We start from the raw sequence: 12680 nt of genomic DNA on the forward strand, positions 1-12680 counted from the left end.
TTGGCATAGACGAGTGAGCACCTCCAGCGCTGCATCTGTTTGTTGAAACATATCAATGGATATTCCATCAATTCCTGGAGCCTTGTTTTTTGCCAGTGAATTCAGGGCAGCTTGGACTCCTTCCTTCAGTACCGTCAGTTCCTGATCATATGCTACCTCTTGAAATGGTTGAATATCGACTAATTCTTTTTAGTATAATGAGTCTGTGTATTCCTTCCATCTTCTTTTGATGCTTCCTGTGTCATTTAATATTTTCCCCCATAGAATCCTTCACTATTGCAACTTGAGGCTTGAATTTTTTCTTCAGTTCTTTCAGCTTGAGAAACGCCAAGCGTGTTCTTCCCTTTTGGTTTTCCATCTCCAGCTCTTTGCACATGTCATTGTAATACCTTACTTTGTCTTCTTGAGCCACTCTTTGAAATCTTCTGTTCAGTTCTTTTACTTCATCAGTTCTGCCTTTTGCTTTAGCTGCTCGACATTTGAGAGCAAGTTTCAGAGTCTCCTCTGACATCCATCTTGGTCTTTTCTTTCTTTCCTGTCTTTTCAATGACCTCTTGCTCTCTTCATTGATGATGCCCTTGATCTCATTCCACAACTCGTCTGGTCTTTGGTCACTAGTGTTCAATGCGTCAGATCTATCCTTCAGATGGTCTCTAAATTCAGCCATGGAAGCAGCAGTCAAGAAATCAAAAGATGCATTGTATTGGGTAAATCTGCTGCAAAAGACCTCTTCAAAGTGTTGAAGAGCAAAGATGTCACCTTAAGGACTAAGGTGCGCTTAACCCAGTCCATGGTATTTTCAGTAGCATCATATGCATATGAAAACTGGATAATGAATAAGGAAGACCGAAGAAGAATTGACGCCTTTGAAGTGTGGTGTTGGCAAAGAAAATTGAATATACCCTGGACTGCCAAAAGAACGAACAAATCTGTCTTGGAAGAAGTACAACCAGAATGCTCCTTAGAAGCAAGGATGTGAGATTGCGTCTTACATACTTGGACATGTTGTTAGGAGGGATCAGTTCCTGGAGAAGGACATTATGCTTGGCAAAATACAAGGTCAGCGGAAAAAAGGAAGACCCTTGATGAGGTGGATTGACACAGTGGCTGCAACAATGAGCTCAAGCATAACGATTGTAAGGATGGTGGCACAGTGGTTATGTGCTGGGCTTCTAACTGGAAGGTTGGCGGTTTGAACCCACCAGTCTCTCTGTGGGAGAAAGATGTAGCAGTCTGCTTCCATAAAAAAGATTTACAGCCTTGGAAACCCTATGGGGCTGTTCTACTCTGTCCTGTAGGGTCAGTAGGAGTTGGAATCGACTGCATAGTGATGCGTTTTTATACAATGAAAGATTATGAAAATAATTCATTCATTTAATCATTCCACAAATATGCTAGACATTATTCCAGACAATTAAAATACATTATTATCTCCATTTCTTATTGGAAAAAAATTTAAGGGAATTTATTTTTTCAACACAAAGCCAGGATTCAATTTCAGACCTGAGCTCTTTCCTATATATACCTAAAAAAACAGATGATCAGCTGAATGATTATGAAAGTAACTTCATAAGCTAAAATGCACCCAAGGCTCATTAAAGTTGTTGATATATTAATACACACACACACAAAAAAACCTTTTGTTTAGCAGCCAAACTCTTAACTACTAAGTCACCAGGGTTTCCATATTAATATAGACATCTGTAAAAATCTCCTATCTAGTTAATTTATCAACATTTTCTATTGTCAATTTATGTTTATGTTTACTTCTAAGAGTTTTATATTTATAGTTCTTAAATGTAGGCCTATGATGCATTTTGAGTTAATTTTTATGTATGGTGTGATGTCCAAATACATTATTCTGCATATGGATATACAGTTGTCCCATCACCATTTGTTAAGAAGACTGTACTGTATTTTCCATATTTAATTTTCATGGTGCCATTTTCAAATTTAATCGATTCATATATATCTATATATAAATATATAGATATATTTATATATTTTCAATTCTATTCAATTGATCTATATATATATATGTCAGTACTTCACTGTCTTGATTAATGTAGCTTTTTAGTAAGATTTTAAATTGAGGTGTTTGAGTCCTCCGACTTTGTTCTCTTTCAAGACTGTTTTTCCTATTCTGGGTCTCTTGAATTTCCATATAAATTTTGGAATCACCTTAATAATTTCTGCAAAAAGACATATGGGAATTGGATAGGGATTGTATTGCATCTGTAGATCATTTTGGGACATATTGCCATGTTAAAAACACAAAATCTTCCAATCCATGTACATGGGATATTTTGCATTTATTTAGGTCTTCCTTCATTTCTGTCAACAATGTTTCATAGTTTTTAGGGTATAAGACTTGCGCTTCTTTTGTTAAATTTATTACTAAGTATTTGATTATTTTTAATACAATTGTAAATGGAATTTTTCTCTAAATTTTATATTTAGATTGTTTATTGTTAGTGTATACAAATACAATTGATTTTTGTATATTAATCTTGTATTTTGCAATTATACTGACCTCCTTTATTAGTTTTAATAGTTTTTTAGTGGATTAATTAGGGTCCCTGAGTCGGAATCAAGTCAACAGCAATGGGTTTGGTTTTTTGTTTGGTTTACGTATAAGACTATGTCCTTTGAAAATTGAGGTAGTTTTACACGTTCATTTCTAATTTGGATGTGTTTTATGTCTTTCCTTGCTTACCTGACTTCCGCTTCTAGTACAATGGTGAATAAAATTGGTGAGAGCTAATATCCTGGTCTTTTTTTTTCTGATATTACAGGGAATCATTTAGTCTTTCACTATTAAGTATGTTAGCATTAAGTTTTTCATAAACACACTTTACCAGGTTGAAGAAGCTCCCTCATATTCCAATTTTGTTGAGTGTTGTATCATGAAAGGGTGTTGCATTTTTTCAAATGGTTTTTATTCATCTATTGAGTTGATCATGTGGCTTTTGTCCCCCATTCTGTTAATATGCTGCTTTATTTTGTCCTTGTTGTTAATTGCTGTTGAGTTGGCTCTGAATCATGGTGACCTTATGTACAACAGAACAAAACATTGCCTAATTTTGTTTATTTTCATAAACGTTGGTATGTTTGATGCTGTCTTATATTGATTGATATCTGCATGTTAAAATAACCCTGCATTCTTAGAATGAATCCAACTTGGTCATGTTGTATAATTATATTTATACATTGTCAGATTCAATTTGCTAGGATTTTGTTGAGGATGTGTTCATCTTTATTCAAAAAATATATGGGGCTCTAGTTTTGTTTTGTGATGTCTGAGGCTGGTTTTGGTATTGTAATGTTAACATTATGTGTCAACTTGGCTAAGCTATAATTCTCAGTGGCTTGGCAGACACTATGTATCACCTCTCATTTTATGATCTAAGGTGAGCAGCCAACCAGTATGAAGAGGAGTTTCCTTGGGGGTGTGGCCTGCATCCATAATATAAACGAATGTTCTGGAAAAGCTCACTCTCTTTCCAACTCTGCAATCTTCTCAGTGTCTGTCCTGGTTCCTGGAAGGTAGCCAGCAGGGGCCTTTAGCCTTTTGCCTGGCCTGCAGGTTTTGGGCTCCTCCACCCTTGCAACCACGTGAGCCAGCAGGGGTTGTCAGCCTGTCATCTAACCTATGGATTTGGGACTTGCCAGCCTCACAAATGTGTGAGTCATTTCCTGACAATTTCATGAGCCATTTCCTTGAAGTAAATCTCTCTATATAAATCTATATATGTTTTACTCCTCTAGAGAACCCAGACTAAGACAGGTATCATGGTCATATTGACCTCATGGAATGAGTTGGGAATTGTTTGTTGGAGGTGTGTTTGATTGTTATTAATTCTTTAAATGCTTGGTTGAATTTATCAGTGAATCATCTGGTCTTGGGTTTTCATTTCTGGGAAATTTTAAAAATTACTTTTTACACTTTTTAATTGTTATATATCTATTCGGATCTATTTTTTATTGAGTAATTTTAGGAATTGTGTATTTCTAGGAATCTGTTCCTATCATCTTATTTATCTAATTTGTTGCCATACAGTTGTCCATAATATTCCCTTATAGTCCTTTTTATTTTTGCAAGTTCAAAGGTGATTTCCCCTCTTCCAATCATTATTTTACTTATTTGAATATTCTCTCTCTTTCTCTATTTCTCTGTTTTTCTGATTGTCAGTCTAGCTCAAGTTTTGGCAATTTTGCTGATCTTTACAGAAAACCATTTTTTGCTTTCTTTTATTTTTCATTTCTATTGTCTATGTCATTTACTGCTCTATGTCATTTACTGCTGTTCTAATATTATTTCTTCTATTCTCCATGTTTTGAGTTTAGTTTTCTCTTTTTTCCACAGCTTCATAATGAAGAAATTTAGGTTGTGGTGGAAATAATCCAAATGTTCGTCAAAATGAATAGATAAATAATAGATGGTATACTCATATATGTAATACAGTTGTAAAAAGGAATGAGGTACTGGTGCATGCTACACATGGATGAATCTTGAAAACATTATGTTAAGTAAATTAAGACAGCTACAAAGAGGAAATATTGTATGATTTCATTTATATGAAATACCCCCCACAAAAAAATGCAAACCTATTGCCGTCAAGTAGATTCCGACTCATAGCAACCCTATAGAACAGAGTAGAACTGCCCCATACAGTTTCCAAGGAGCACCTGGTAGATTTGAACTGCCAACTTTTGGTTAGCAGATGTAGCTCTTAACCACTACGCCACCAGCGTTTCCATGAAATATGCAGAATAGTAAAATCTATAGGGATAGAAAGTAGATTCGTGGCTGCATAGGGCTAGAGTGGCTGAGGAGAAATGAATGCCTGTTAATGGACACTTGGTTTCTTTTTGGAATGAAGAAAATATTTTAAAATTGATTGTGGTAATTGTCACACGAGTCAGTGAATATACTAAAAATAATTTAATTGTGCACTCTAAATGGGAAATCCTGTATGGGAAATCCTGGCAGCGTAGTGGTAAAGAACTATGGCTGCTAACCAAAAGGTCAGCAGTTCAAATCCACCAGGCACTATTTGGATACCCTATGGGGAAGTTCTACTCTGTCCTAGAGGGGCGCTATGAGTGGGAATCGATTCAATGGCAACGAGTTTGTATGGTGAGCTGGTTAATCTTATGTGTGAACTTAGCTAGGCTATGGTTGCTGGTTGTTTAGAAAGACAGTAGTCTGGTTGCTGTCATGCAGTTGTTACATGTGTTGTGATAGAGTGCTTATATATGATTAAGTCAGTTGGCCTTGGTTAGAGAAGTTTACCTTTCATTACGTAAGGTAATATAATGTGATGATCTTATATAACATAACCTGATCTAATCTAATCAATCAGTTGGTGTCATACCAGTGTAGGATGGATCCTAAATTTAATCATAGGAAAAGTTATAAAAAGACTAGAATAGAAGCAGACCCCCACACACATGCACACAGGGCAAGACAGATAATGTGTGAGGATTATCTACAAGCAAAGGAATCCAAGGATCACAGGCAGATATCTGAACTGGGAGGGAGGCTTACAGAAGGAATCAGCATAGCTGAGACCCTGACTTAGAATTTTAGCCTCAAGAACTGTGAGAAAATAAAGTTTGGTTCTTTAAATCCACCCACTTATGGTATTTGTAATGGCACCACTAGGTAACTAAGACATATAGCAATTGTATTATAAAAAAATTTTTTTTTAATATCTCAATAAAATTTATTTTTAAAATTTGGACTCTGGAACTTACACTTCTACAGATTTGGGCCCATTATTAAACTCTTCTGACATTCTTTTTGAGCTTTTTGAAATTGTAATAATATTAAAATTGAGAAATTGTTGTGAGGATTACTTTGATAACATATGTGAATTGCTAGCACATTTCACAGAAGCAGAAACAGAGATGGACCAAAGATAGGATATTTCAGTAAGGAAATTTAAAATAACTACAATAAATATACATTAAAGGATCCAGCAAAAAGGTTGACATAAATGTAAATAGATGGAAAATTTGAGCAGGAAGAAGTAAACTTTTAAAGAGAAAACAAAAGGAATTTGTAGAATAAATATGGTATTATAAATACAAATTAATTTTATGCTTTTAATAGCTAACTGGGCACAGTAGAGAAAATGACTAGTGAACTTCAAGACAGGTAAATAGAAATTACTTGATTAAAAAAATAATAAAAAATGGTGAATAAAATGGCAACAAAATATCCAAGTTCAGTGGGATAATATCAAATAGCTTAACATAAAAGTAATTTGAGTTTCAGAAGAGAAGGATAGAGATAATGGGCCAGAAGGAATATTTGAAGAGCTAATGGAAAAGAATTATCCAAAAATGAGAAATAAATCAACCACCCAATCCAAGAACCTATAAAAACTCTAATCAGTATAAATAGAATGAAAATCACATACCTAGGGATCATAAGTAAACTGCTAAATCCAAATATAAACAGAAAAACTTAAGAGCATCCTAGGGGTGAGACCTTACACATTATAAGAATGACAGCTGACATTATAAGAAACAAAGGAGGCCAGAAGAAAATGGAATGGTGTGTTTAAAGTGCTGGGAATGGGACACAAGTCAACGAAGAATTCCATAGCCAGTGAGAATATTCTTCAAAACTAAAGGCAAGACTTCCAGAATCAGCTACAAAATGGAAAGAGCTTGGAAGTCATCACTTCCATCCTTACAAGAATTTTTTTTTTTAAAAAACAGACATACTGAAAATGAATGATTTTATTGGACCCATCAGAGACCTGGAGTCATCACAACTGAAGAAAATGGAACTTACATCCACACACTCCTCGCTATGCTGTGCCTACTCATTTCCTTATAAACACTATAGTATTGAAAGCAAGGGGGCTGGTACTTTATAGTGGAGAAACCTGGCAAACACTACCACAGCCTGGCAAACACATACTCATCACATGGCTGAGGTAGTGCTTGCCAGATTTCTCCACTATAAAGTTAATCTTCCCCTTTCAATACTACAGTATAGAAAGGGTCTAACATTATCAGTAATTCACATTTTGGTACCATGTACACTTGATATAATGAGATGAGAATGGCATTTTACCCTGGAGCCCATACCCCCAGCCTAATCATGAGAAAAACATCAGACAAATTCTAATTGAGGGTTTTCTACAAAATACCAGTACTCTTCAAAACTGCCAAGGTTAGCAAACACAAGCAAAATTTGAAAAATTGTCACAGTTTGAGAAGTGTGGGGAGATATCACAGCAAATATAATGTGTGTCTTGGATGGGATTCTGGAATAGAGAAAAGACCTAGGCAGACACCATACAAATTTACTCTAAATCTAAAACTATTATTCAGATTTATTAAAAATAATAAAATATAAAAGCTGAAAAAAATTAGTCTTCTGAAAACCTGTACTACAAAAAATACAAAAGAGAAACTAGCCAGATGGAAGTCCAGATACATAGTAAGAAATAAAAGAGTATCAGAAATAATTAAGTAAAAGAGCTGAACAGAAGATTTCAGAGGGTGGCTCGAGAAGTATTATAATGACATGTGCAAAGACCTGGAGTTAGAAAAACCAAAAGGGAAGAATGCATTCAGCATGTCTCAAGCTTAAAGAACTGGAGAAAAACTTCATGCTTTGAGTTGTAATACTGAAGGATCCTATGCGCAAAATATTGAATGACTAAGGAAGCATCAAAAGAAGATGGAAGGACAGGACATCCAGTAAGAAGCTCAACAGAGACACGGAAGACCTACTTACAACACTCAACCAACTTGACCTCATTGACTTATACAGAACTCTCCACCCAACTGCTGGAAAATATACTTTTTTTTCTAGTGCACATGGAACATTCTCTAGAATAGACCACATATTAGGTCATAAAACAAACCTTTGCAGAGTCCAAAACATCGGAATATTACAAAGCATCTTCTCAGACCACAAGGCAATGAAATTAGAAATCAATAACAGAAAAACTAGGGAAAAGAAATCAAATACTTGGAAAATGAACAATACCCTCCTGAAAAAAGACTGGGTTATAGAAGACATCAAGGAGGGAATAAGGAAATTCATAGAATGCAACGAGAATGAAAATACTTCCTATCAAAACCTCTGGGACACAGCAAAAGCAGTGCTCAGAGGCCAATTTATATCGATAAATGCACACATACAAAAAGAAGAAAGAGCCAGAATCAGACAACTGTCCCTACAACTTGAACAAATAGAAAGTGAGCAACAAAAGAACCCATCAGGCACCAGAAGAAAACAAATAATAAAAATTAGAGCTGAACTAAATGAATTAGAGAACAGAAAAACAATTGAAAGAATTAACAAAGCCAAAAGCTGGTTCTTTGAAAAAATTAACAAAATTGATAAACCATTGGTTAGACTGACTAAAGAAATACAGGAAAGGAAACAAATAACCCGAATAAGAAACGAGAAGGACCACATCACAACAGAACCAAATGAAATTAAAAGAATCATTTCAGATTACTATGAAAAATTGTACTCTAACAAATTTGAAAACCTAGAAGAAATGGATGAATTCCTGGAAAAACACTACCTACCTAAACTAACACATTCAGAAGTAGAACAACTAAATAGACCCATAACAAAAAAAGAGATTGAAACGGTAATCAAAAAACTCCCAACAAAAAAAAAGCCCTGGCCCGGACGGCTTCACTGCAGAGTTCTACCAAACTTTCAGAGAAGACTTAACACCACTACTACTGAAGGTATTTCAAAGCATAGATAATGACGGAGTACTACCCAACTCATTCTATGAAGCCACCATCTCCCTGATACCAAAACCAGGTAAAGACATTACAAAAAAAGAAAATTATAGACCTATATACCTCATGAACATAGATGCAAAAATCCTCAACAAAATTCTAGCCAATAGAATCCAACAACACATCAAAAAAATAATTCACCATGATCAAGTGGGATTTATACCAGGTATGCAAGGCTGGTTTAATATCAGAAAAACCATTAATGTAATCCATCACATAAATAAAACAAAAGACAAAAACCACATGATCTTATCAATTGATGCAGAAAAGGCATTTGACAAAGTTCAACACCCATTTATGATAAAAACTCTGACCAAAATAGGAATTGAAGGAAAATTCCTCAACATAATAAAGGGCATCTATGCAAAGCCAACAGCCAATATCACTCTAAATGGAGAGAACCTGAAAGCATTTCCCTTGAGAACGGGAACCAGACAAGGATGCCCTTTATCACTGCTCTTATTCAACATCGTACTTGAAGTCCTAGCCAGGGCAATTAGGCTAGACAAAGAAATAAAGGGTAGCCGGATTGGCAAGGAGGAAGTAAAGTTATCACTACTTGCAGATGACATGATCTTATACACAGAAAACCCTAAGGAATCCTCCAGAAAACTACTGAAACTAATAGAAGAGTTTGGCAGAGTCTCACGTTATAAAATAAACATACAAAAATCACTTGGATTCCTCTACATCAACAAAAAGAACACCGAAGAGGAAATAACCAAATCAATACCATTCACAGTAGCCCCCAAGAAGATAAAATACTTAGGAATAAATCCTACCAAGGATGTAAAAGACCTATACAAAGAAAATTACAAAGCTCTACTACAAGAAATTCAAAAGGACATACTTAAGTGGAAAAACATACCTTGCTCATGGATAGGAAGACTTAACATAGTAAAAATGTCTATTCTACCAAAAGCCATCTATACATACAATGCACTTCCGATCCAAATTCCAATGTCATATTTTAAGGGGATAGAGAAACAAATCACCAATTTCATATGGAAGGGAAAGAAGCCTCGGATAAGCAAAGCATTACTGAAAAAGAAGAAGAAAGTGGGAGGCCTCACTCTACCTGATTTCAGAACCTATTATACAGCCACAGTAGTCAAAACAGCCTGGTACTGGTACAATAACAGGCACATAGACCAATGGAACAGAATTGAGAACCCAGATATGAATCCATCCATGTATGAGCAGCTGATATTTGACAAAGGACTAGTGTTAGTTAATTGGGGAAAAGATAGTCTTTTTAACAAATGGTGCTGGCATAATTGGATATCCATTTGCAAAAAAATGAAACAGGACCCATACCTCACACCATGCACAAAAACTAACTCCAAGTGGATCAAAGACCTAAACATAAAGACTAAAACGATAAAGATCATGGAAGAAAAAATAGGGACAACCCTAGGAGCCCTAATACAGGGCATAAACAGAATACAAAACATTACCAAAAATGATGAAGAGAAACCAGATAACTGGGAGCTCCTAAAAATCAAACACCTATGCTCATCTAAAGACTTCACCAAAAGAGTAAAAAGACCACCTACAGACTGGGAAAGAATTTTCAGCTATGACATCTCCGACCAGTGCCTGATCTCTAAAATCTACACGATTCTGTCAAAACTCAACCACAAAAAGACAAACAACCCAATCAAGAAGTGGGCAAAGGATATGAACACACATTTCACTAAAGAAGATATTCAGGCAGCCAACAGATACATGAGAAAACGCTCCCGATCATCAGCCATTAGAGAAATGCAAATTAAAACTACGATGAGATTCCATCTCACACCAGCAAGGCTGGCATTAATCCAAAAAACACAAAATAATAAATGTTGGAGAGGCTACGGAGAGATTGGAACTCTTATACACTGCTGGTGGGAATGTAAAATGGTACAACCACTTTGGAAATCTATCTGGCATTATCTTAAACAGTTAGAAATAGAACTACCATACAACCCAGAAATCCCACTCCTTGGAATATACCCTAGAGATACAAGAGCCTTCACACAAACAGATATATGCACACCCATGTTTATTGTAGCTCTGTTTACAATAGCAAAAAGCTGGAAGCAACCAAGGTGTCCGTCAACGGATGAATGGGTAAATAAATTGTGGTATATTCACACAATGGAATACTACGCATCGGTAAAGAACAGTGACGAATCTGTGAAACATTTGATAACATGGAGGAACCTGGAAGGCATTATGCTGAGTGAAATTAGTCAGAGGCAAAAGGACAAATATAGTATAAGACCACTATTATAAGATCTTGAGAAATAGTAAAAACTGAGAAGAACACATACAAAGGGGGGAGGGAGGGAGGGAGGGAGAGGGTTTTTTATTGATTTATCAGTAGATAAGAACTGCTTTGGGTGAAGGGAAAACCAACACTCAATACATGGAAGGTCAGCTCAATTGGACTGGACTAAAAGCAAAGAAGTTTCCGGGATAAAATAAATACTTTAAAGGTCAGCGGAGCAGGGGCAGGGGTCTGGGGAACATGGTTTGAGGGGACTTCTAAGTCAATTGGCAAAATAATTCTATTATGAAAACATTCTGCATCCCACTTTGAAATGTGGCGTCTGGGGTCTTAAATGCTAACAAGCGGCCATCTAAGATGCATCAGTTGGTCTCAACCCACCTGGAGCAAAGGAAAATGAAGAACACCAAGGTCACAGGACAACTAAGAGCCCAAGAGACAGAAAGGGCCACATGAACCAGAGACCTACATCATCCCGAGACCAGAAGAACTAGTAGGGGCCCGGCCACAATCGATGACTGCCCTATCAGGGAGCACAACAGAAAACTCCTGAGGGAGCAGGAGATCAGTGGGAGGCAGACCCCAAATTCTCATAAAAAGACCATACTTAATGGTCTGACTGCGACTGGAGGAATCCCGGCGGCAATGCTCCCCAGACCTTCTGTTGGCACAGGACGGGAACCATCCCCGAAGACAACTCATCAGACATGAAAGGGACTGGTCAGCGAGGGGGAGAGAGATGCTGATGAAGAGTGAGCTAATTAAATCAGGTGGACACTTGAGAGTGTGTTGGCAACTCTGGTCTGGAGGGGGGATGGGAAGATAGAGAGAGAAGGAAGCTGGCAAAATTCTCACGAAACGAGAGACTGAAAGGCTCACTCAATAGGGGGAGAGCAAGTGGGAGAAGGGAGTAAGATGTATGTAAACTTACATGTGACAGACTGATTGGATTTGTAAATGTTCACTTGAAGCTTAATAAAAATTAATTAAAAAAAAAGAAGATGGAAGGAATACACAGAGTCATTGTACTAAAAAGAACTGATCAGTGTTTAACCATTTCAGGAGGTAGCCTATGATAAAGAACCAATAGTACTGAAGGAAGAGGTCCAAGCTGCGCTGAAGGCATTGGCAAAAAAATAAGCCCCCAGGAATTGACAGAATAGCGATTGAGATGTTTCACAAAAGGATCCAGTGCTGGAGGTGCTCACTAGTCTATGCCAAGAAATTTGGAAGACAGCTACCTGGACAACCGACAGGACGAGATCCATATATGTGCCTGTTCCAAAGAATGGTGATTCAACAGAATGTGGAATTGATTGAACAATATCATTAAAACCACACACAAGTAAAATTTTGCTGAAGATCATTAAAAAATGGTTGCAACAGAACATTGATAGGCAACTGCCAGAAATTCAAGCCAGACCTAGAAGAGGACTTGGAACGAGGGATATCATGGTCTGACATCAATGGATCCTGGCTGAAAGCAGAGAATACCAGAAGGATGTTTACCTGTGTTTTATTGGCTATGCAAAGGCATTCAACTGTCTGGATCATAACAAGTTATGGATAACATTGCAAAGAACAGGAATTACAGAACACTTAATTTTGCTCATGA

This window comes from Loxodonta africana, chromosome X (genome assembly GCF_030014295.1).
Source record: "Loxodonta africana isolate mLoxAfr1 chromosome X, mLoxAfr1.hap2, whole genome shotgun sequence".
In the NCBI taxonomy this organism is placed as follows: domain Eukaryota; kingdom Metazoa; phylum Chordata; class Mammalia; order Proboscidea; family Elephantidae; genus Loxodonta; species Loxodonta africana.